The sequence below is a fragment of the Triticum dicoccoides genome, chromosome 1A (assembly GCF_002162155.2).
Source record: "Triticum dicoccoides isolate Atlit2015 ecotype Zavitan chromosome 1A, WEW_v2.0, whole genome shotgun sequence".
NCBI lineage: Eukaryota > Viridiplantae > Streptophyta > Magnoliopsida > Poales > Poaceae > Triticum > Triticum dicoccoides.
This window is the reverse complement of record NC_041380.1, coordinates 290,437,112-290,444,655: the sequence shown is the minus strand read 5'-3', so window position 1 is coordinate 290,444,655 and position 7,544 is coordinate 290,437,112.

Below are 7,544 nucleotides of genomic sequence, written 5' to 3'. Positions count from 1 at the left end.
ACCTTCAACATCAATGCGTTTAACGCATGCATGGTCCAGGTATGACATATGGTACTTGTTGGACCCCTACTGTGACCATGCATATTGCATGATGTCCCCAGCAGTGAATGTCACGTGGCATTTCCTTAAAACTCCTACTGTCAGCATTTGAGCAAATATTGGTCTTGAGATTAACTTTCATATAAGCGAATTGCTCTGCTTTGAAGAAGTCGTAGAGGCAGCGGCCAATTATGCTGACCTGTTTAGTTTTACACATGGCCAATTCTCGATTAAATATTTAAAAATACTAATTCATTATCAACGTCTCACCATTGCGAGTTAAAGCATGTAGTGAAACGTCAATAGAAATGGTTGAGCAGTTGAAAAGCCAAGTTGCTCTCAGTTGAAGGATGACTAGTTTTAACAAAAGCGTTGTTATACACACGACATGCATCGAACGATTTGTGCACGGCAATACTGATCCAACCGTACCTGCGTTGGACTAAGTGCAGGCTGGCCGCTAGATCAACCATCGTGCAGTTTTCGGCTACCATGCATCGGCTACTTAGTAGTTCCATTTTGATAAACTCTGTCCTTGTAAATATGACTCTTTATATGTTTTCTTTCTTCCAGCTTTCGAAACAGCTCCTGCAAGGGCTAGACTATTTTAGGTCCAGCTTGTTTTGTTATGGAGACGATAAAAAGAAAAAAATGCAGGTTGGGCAAATGGTGCGGGTTTCAGATAGTGGAGACAGCAGACGCTATTTGCTCAAATAAAATGTCATTACTTTTTGTTAATGATTTATAAATATGCACAATAATCTAGTGTTTTTTATGAAACCGCTATGCGGATATAGCGCTCGCAATATCGTCCGCTATCTGCATTTCGCTAAACAGACCTCAATTCCGCTACCAGTCCGCTATCCACTACTTAAAATAGTGGCCTTGAAATTTATGACCTACAGGTTAAGAATAAGGCCCTACTTAGTAAATGTGTGTTCAAATTTCTTACTGAGAATGGTGTTTGGCAAACCAATTGCTACCTCTTGAACACTGCGTTGGTTTTCCCTTCAAGAGAAAAAGGTGATGCAACAAAGTAGCGTAAGTATTTTCCTCAGTTTTTGAGAGCCAATATATCAATCTAGTAGGAGAGTACACGCAAGTCCCTCGTACCTACACAAACAAATAAGAACTTCGCAACCAACGCGATAAAGTGGTTGTCAATCCCTTCACGGTCACTTACGACAGTGAGATCTGATAGAGATAATAAGATAAATATTTTTGGTATTTTTATGTTATAGATTGAAAGTAAAAATTGTAAAGTAAAATAGATTGGAAACTTATATGATAAAAGATAGACCCGGGGCCATAGATCTCACTAGTGGCTTCTCTCAAGATAGCATAAGTATTACGGTGGGTAAACAAATTACTGTAGAGCAATTGATAGAAAAATGCATAATTATGAGAATATCTAGGCATGATCATGTATATAGGCATCACGTCCGCGATAAGTAGACCGAAACGATTCTGCATCTACTACTATTACTCCACACATCGACCGCTATCCAGCATGCATCTAAAGTATTAAGTTCATAAGAGCAGAGTAACGTGTTAGGCAAGATGACATGATGTAGAGGGAAACTCAAGAAATGTGATATAAACTCCATCTTTTTATCCTCGATGGCAACAATACAATACGTGCCTTGTTGCTCCTGATGTCACTGGGAAAGGACACCGCAAGATTGAACCCAAAGCTATGCACTTCTCCAATTGCAAGAAAGATCAATCTAGTAGGCCAAACCAAATTGATAATTCGAAAAGACTTGTAAAGATAACCAATCATACATAAAAGATTTCAGAGAAGAATCAAATATTGTTCATAGATAAACTTGATCATAAACCCATAATTCATCGGATCTCGATAAACACACCGCAAAAAGAGTTACATCGAATAGATCTCCAAGAAGATCGAGGAGAACATTGTATTGAGATCCAAAGAGAGAAAAGAAGCCATCTAGCTAATAACAATGGACCCGAAGGTTTGTGGTAAACTACTCACACATCATCGAAGAGGCTATGGTGTTGATGTAGAAGCCCTCCGTGATCGATTCCCCCTCCGACGGATCTTCAGAAAAGGCTCCAAGATGGGATCTCTTGGGTACAGAAGGTTGCGGCAGTGGAAATAGGGTTTCGTGGTGCTCCTGAATGTTTTCGGGGTATATGGATATATATAGGAGGAAGAAGTAGGTCGGTGGAGCTGCGAGGGCCCCACGAGGGTGGGGGCGCGACTCCCTGCCTCGTGGCCACCTTATTTCTTTCTTGACATCTACTCCAAGTCCCCTGGATCACGTTTGTTCCAAAAATAACTCTCCCGAAGATTTCATTCCATTTGGATTCCGTTTGATATTCCTTTTGTGCGAAACACTGAAATAGGCAACAAAACAACAATTTGCACTGGGCCTTGGGTTAGTAGGTTAGTCCCAAAAATAATATAGAAGTGTATAATGAAGCCCATTAAACATCCAAAACAGATAATATAATAGAATGGAACAATAAAAAATTATAGATACGTTGAAGACGTATCAAGCATCCCAAGCTTAATTCCTGCTCGTCCTCGAGTAGGTAAGTGATAAAAACAGAATTTTTGATGTGGAATGCTACCTAGCATAATTCTCAATGTAATTTTCTTTATTGTGGCATGAATATTCAGATTCAAGAGATTCAAGACAAGAGTTTAATATTGACATAAAAATAATAATACTTCAAGCATACTAACTAAGCAATCATGTATTCTCAAAATAACATAGCAAAAGAAAGTTCATCCCTATAAAATCATATAGTTTGGTCATGCTCCATTTTCGTCACATAATAATGCTCTCATCATGCACAACCCAGATGACAAGCCAAGCAATTGTTTCATACTTTAGTAATCTCAAACTTTTTTCAACTTTCACGCAATACATGAGTGTGAGCCATGGATATAGCACTATGGGTGAAATAGAATATGATGATGGGGGTTATGTGAAGAAGACAAAAAAGGAAAAAGTCTCACATTGCTGTGGCTAATCAACGGGCTAGGGAGATGCCCATCAATTGATGTCAATGCAAGGAGTAGGGATTGCCATGCAACGGATGCACTAGAGCTATAAATGTATGAAAGCTCAACAAAAGAAACTAAGTGGGTGTGCATCCAACTTGCTTGCTCACGAAGACCTAGGGCATTTGAGGAGGCCCATTGTTGGAATATACAAGCCAAGTTCTATAATGAAAAATTCCCACTAGTATATGAAAGTGACAAAACAAGAGACTCTCTATCATAAAGATCATGGTGCTACTTTGAAGCACAAGTGTGGAAAAAGAGGATAGTAGCATTGTCCCTTTTTATCTCTTTTTTTCTTTTTTGGGGGCCTTTCCTTTTTTATTTGGCCTTTCTCTTTTTTTATTTTTTATTTGGGACAATGCTCTATTCATGATGATCATCACACTTCTATTTATTTACAACTCAATGATTACAACTCGATATTAGAAAAAAATATGACTCTATATGAATGCCTCCGGCAGTGTACCGGGAAGGGCAATGAATCAAGAGTGACATGTATAATAAATTGTGCATGGTGGCTTTGCCACAAATACGATGTCAACTACATGATCATGCAAAGCAATATGATAATGATGAAGCATGACATAAATAAAACGGTGGAAGGTTGCATGGCAATATATCTCGTAATGGCTATGGAAATGCCATAATAGGTAGGTATGGTGGCTGTTTTGAGGAAGATATAAGGAGGTTTATGTGTGACAGAGCGTATCATATCACGGGGTTTGGATGCATCGGCAAAGTTTGCACCAACTCTCAAGGTGAGAAAGGGCAATGCACGGTACGGAAGAGGCTAGCAATGATGGAAGGGTGAGAGTGCGTATATTCCATGGACTCAACATTAGTCATAAAGAACTCACATACTTATCGCAAAATTCTACAAGTCGTCAAAAACCAAGCATTACGCGCATGCTCCTAGGGGGATAGATTGGTAGGAAAAGATCATCGCTCGTCCCCGGCCGCCACTCATAAGGAAGACAATCAAAGAACACCTCATGTTTCAAATTTGTTACACAACGGTTACCATACGTGCATTGCTACGGGACTTGCAATCTTCAACACAAGTATTTCTCACATTCACAACTACGCAACTAGCACACTCTAGTATCACCATCTTTATATCTCAAAACAATTGTCAAGTATCAAACTTCTCATAGTATTCAATGCACTTTCTACGATAGGTTTTATTATACCCATCGTGAATGCCTATCATATTAGGACTACTTTTATAACCAAAGCAAATTACCGTTATGTTCTAAAGGACTCTCAAAATAATATAAGTGAAGCATGAGAGATCAATAATTTCTATAAAATAAAACCACCACCGTGCTCTAAAAGATATAAATGAAGCACTAGAGTATTCTAATAAATTCCAATTCATTTGTGTCTCTCCCAAAATTGTGTACAGAAAGGATGATTGTGGTAAACTAAAAGGCAAAGACTCAAATCATACAAGATGCTCCTAGCAAAACACATATCATGTGGTGAATAAAAATATAGCCTCAAGTAAAGTTACCGATGGAAGAAAACGAAAGAGGGGATGCCTTCTGGGGCATCCCCAAGCTTAGGCTTTTGGTTATCCTTGAATTTTACCTTGGGGTGCCTTGGGCATCCCCAAGCTTAGGCTCGCCACTCCTTATTCCATAATCCATCAAATCTTTACCCAAAACTTGAAAACTTCACAACACAAAACTCAAAAGAAAATCTCATGAGCTCCGTTAGTATAAGAAAACAAACCACCACTTAAGGTACTGAAATGAACTCATTCTTTATTTATATTGGTATTAAACCTACTGCATTACAACTTCTCTATGGTTCATACCCTCCGATACTAGCCATAGATGCATCAAAAGAAGCAAACAACACACAAAAAACCGAATCTATAAAAAACAGAACAGTCTGTAGTAATATATAGGTTTCGAATACTTCTGTAACCCCACAAATTCTGAAATAAATTGGTGGACGTGAGGAATTTTTCTATTAATTATCTGCAAAATTAATCAACTTAATCGCACTCTCCAGTAAAAATGGCAGCAAATCTCGTGAGCGCTAAAGTTTCTGTTTTTTTACAGCAAGATCGCTAAAACATCCCCCAAGTCTTCCCAAAGGTTATACTTGGCACAAAAACTAATTAAAAGCATAAAACCACATCTAAACAGAGGCTAGATGAATTATTTATTACTAAACAGAACCAAAAAGCAAGAAACAAAAATAAAATTGGGTTGCCTCCCAACAAGCGCTATCGTTTAACGCCCCTAGCTAGGCATTGATAATTTCAATGATGCTCACATGAAAGACAAGAATTGAAGCACAAAGAGAGCATCTTGAAACACATGACAAACACATCTAAGTCTAACATACTTCCTATGCATAGGCATCTTATAGGCAAACAAATTATCATAGCAAGCAAAAACTAGCATATGCAAGGAAGCAGAAAGAAACAATAGAAATCTCAACATAACGATAGGTAATTTAGTAACATATAAATTTCTACAATCATATTTTCCTCTATCATAATAATTAAATGTAGTATCATAAGAAAATTCAACAAAATAGCTATCACATAAAATATTTTCAACACGATCCACATGCATGCAAAGTTGACACTCTTCCAAAATAGTGGGATTAACATTAACTAACGTCATGACCTCTCCAAACCCACTTTTATCAAAAACTTCATAAGATTGAACATTCTCAAAATATGTGGGATCTAAAGTTGACACTCTTCCAAACCCACTTTCAATAATATTGCAAACACTATTATCAATCTCATATTCATCATGGGGCTTAAATTAATTTTCAAGATCAAAAGGAGAATCACCCCAATCATGATCATTGCAACAAGTAGTAGACATAGCCAAACTAGCATCCCCAAGCTTAGGGTTTTGCATATTATTAGCACAATTGACATCAATAGAATTTATAGTAAAATCATTGCAATCATGCTTTTCATCGAAGGAACTATCAAGTATGGGTGCAATAGCAACGATCTCATGTTTAACATAAGGAACTATAGCAAACTCATCTTCATAAATATTGGCATCATGGCCACAAGAATAGCAAGCATCATGTTCATTAAGGGATATTTCAATCAAATCATCAGAATCATAATTATCTATAGATTCGTGCATATCATTATTTTCTTCCAAAGCAACGGTCATTCTCTCAATTAATTCTTTAACATAGGCATTGTGAGCATAGTTTTCATAGCAATATTTAAGTATGTCAAGATTTTCAGATTCGTAGAGAGTAATATCATACTTTTCAATCAAAGAAGCAACTTCATAAGCACCCTTAAAAGCAACAAATTCTTTAATTTGTTTGATATCATAGTAGCTATAAACACCCTTTGCATAAGAAGATAACATTTCATTTTCATTAAACTCACATAGGTAGGGAAGGTGTTTTTAGGGTTCTTAGAGCAACAAGTAAAATCACAAATTTCACAAAGATTCCAAGCATAACACAGCAATCTATTTATTTGATCCCATAAGAGTTTTCCTTTTTTAGACAAACGGTGACGCACAAGATGAGCAAGCTCATCTAAAGATTTCCCATCAACTAGGCTAGTTGGGGTTTCAGCACGAGCGCATAAGGACCGAAGATGATCCAAGTAGAACACTTTAAGTGGATCCATATCAATAGATTTTTAGCGGGCAAAGATGCAAGCAAATACAAGGCACGTGGAAACACAAACAAAAAGACATACTGTAACATCCTAAATTTTCAATTTAGAATATTATACTTAGATCATTCATGCATATCATATTTTATTGCATTCTCGTTTCGCGATCCTCGAAATCCTAAGCAACTCAAGGACCCTCAGAGAGAGTTGGGGATCTCCCAATTTTCATATTTGAGTTTCATCAAATATTGAAACGAGGATTTTTGGTTTTAATTTTTTTTCCGTCTGAAAATATTTCATATTAAAATATATGAGAGGAGATAATATGACTTCTCCATAATAATTGAAATACTGGAGGAAAATATTAAAATCAAATATTTGATTTTATTTGGGTTTTATTGCAATTTTATTTGCATTAGAAAAATTGCACTTTTTTCAAAGTTGCATTTTAGGGCCAAGAAAATGTTCATCTCATTCTAAATATTTTATTTAGACGGTGAAAATTTGTTCTGGCATTTTTAGATTTTTATTTTATTTTCTAGGATTTATTTTCTGTTCGGCAAAATTGTTTTAAAAAAACTTCCAGTGCCCGACTGGGCCGAAGCCCAGCCGAGCCGGCCCACCTCCCCGCGCGCCGTCTCCCACCAGGAGACCGAGCCGCCGCCGCCTCGGACGAGGAGTCCGGCCGGGACTCCTCCTCGCCGCCGCCTTGGCCCCTTCCCCAAGCTGCCCCCCTCTCTTAAATACCCTGGACCCCCACGCCACCACCACCAACCCCGCCGCCCGCAGCCCCACCACCGCAGCCACGCCGTCGCCTCTGCCGCGCCGCGCCGTCGTCGCCCC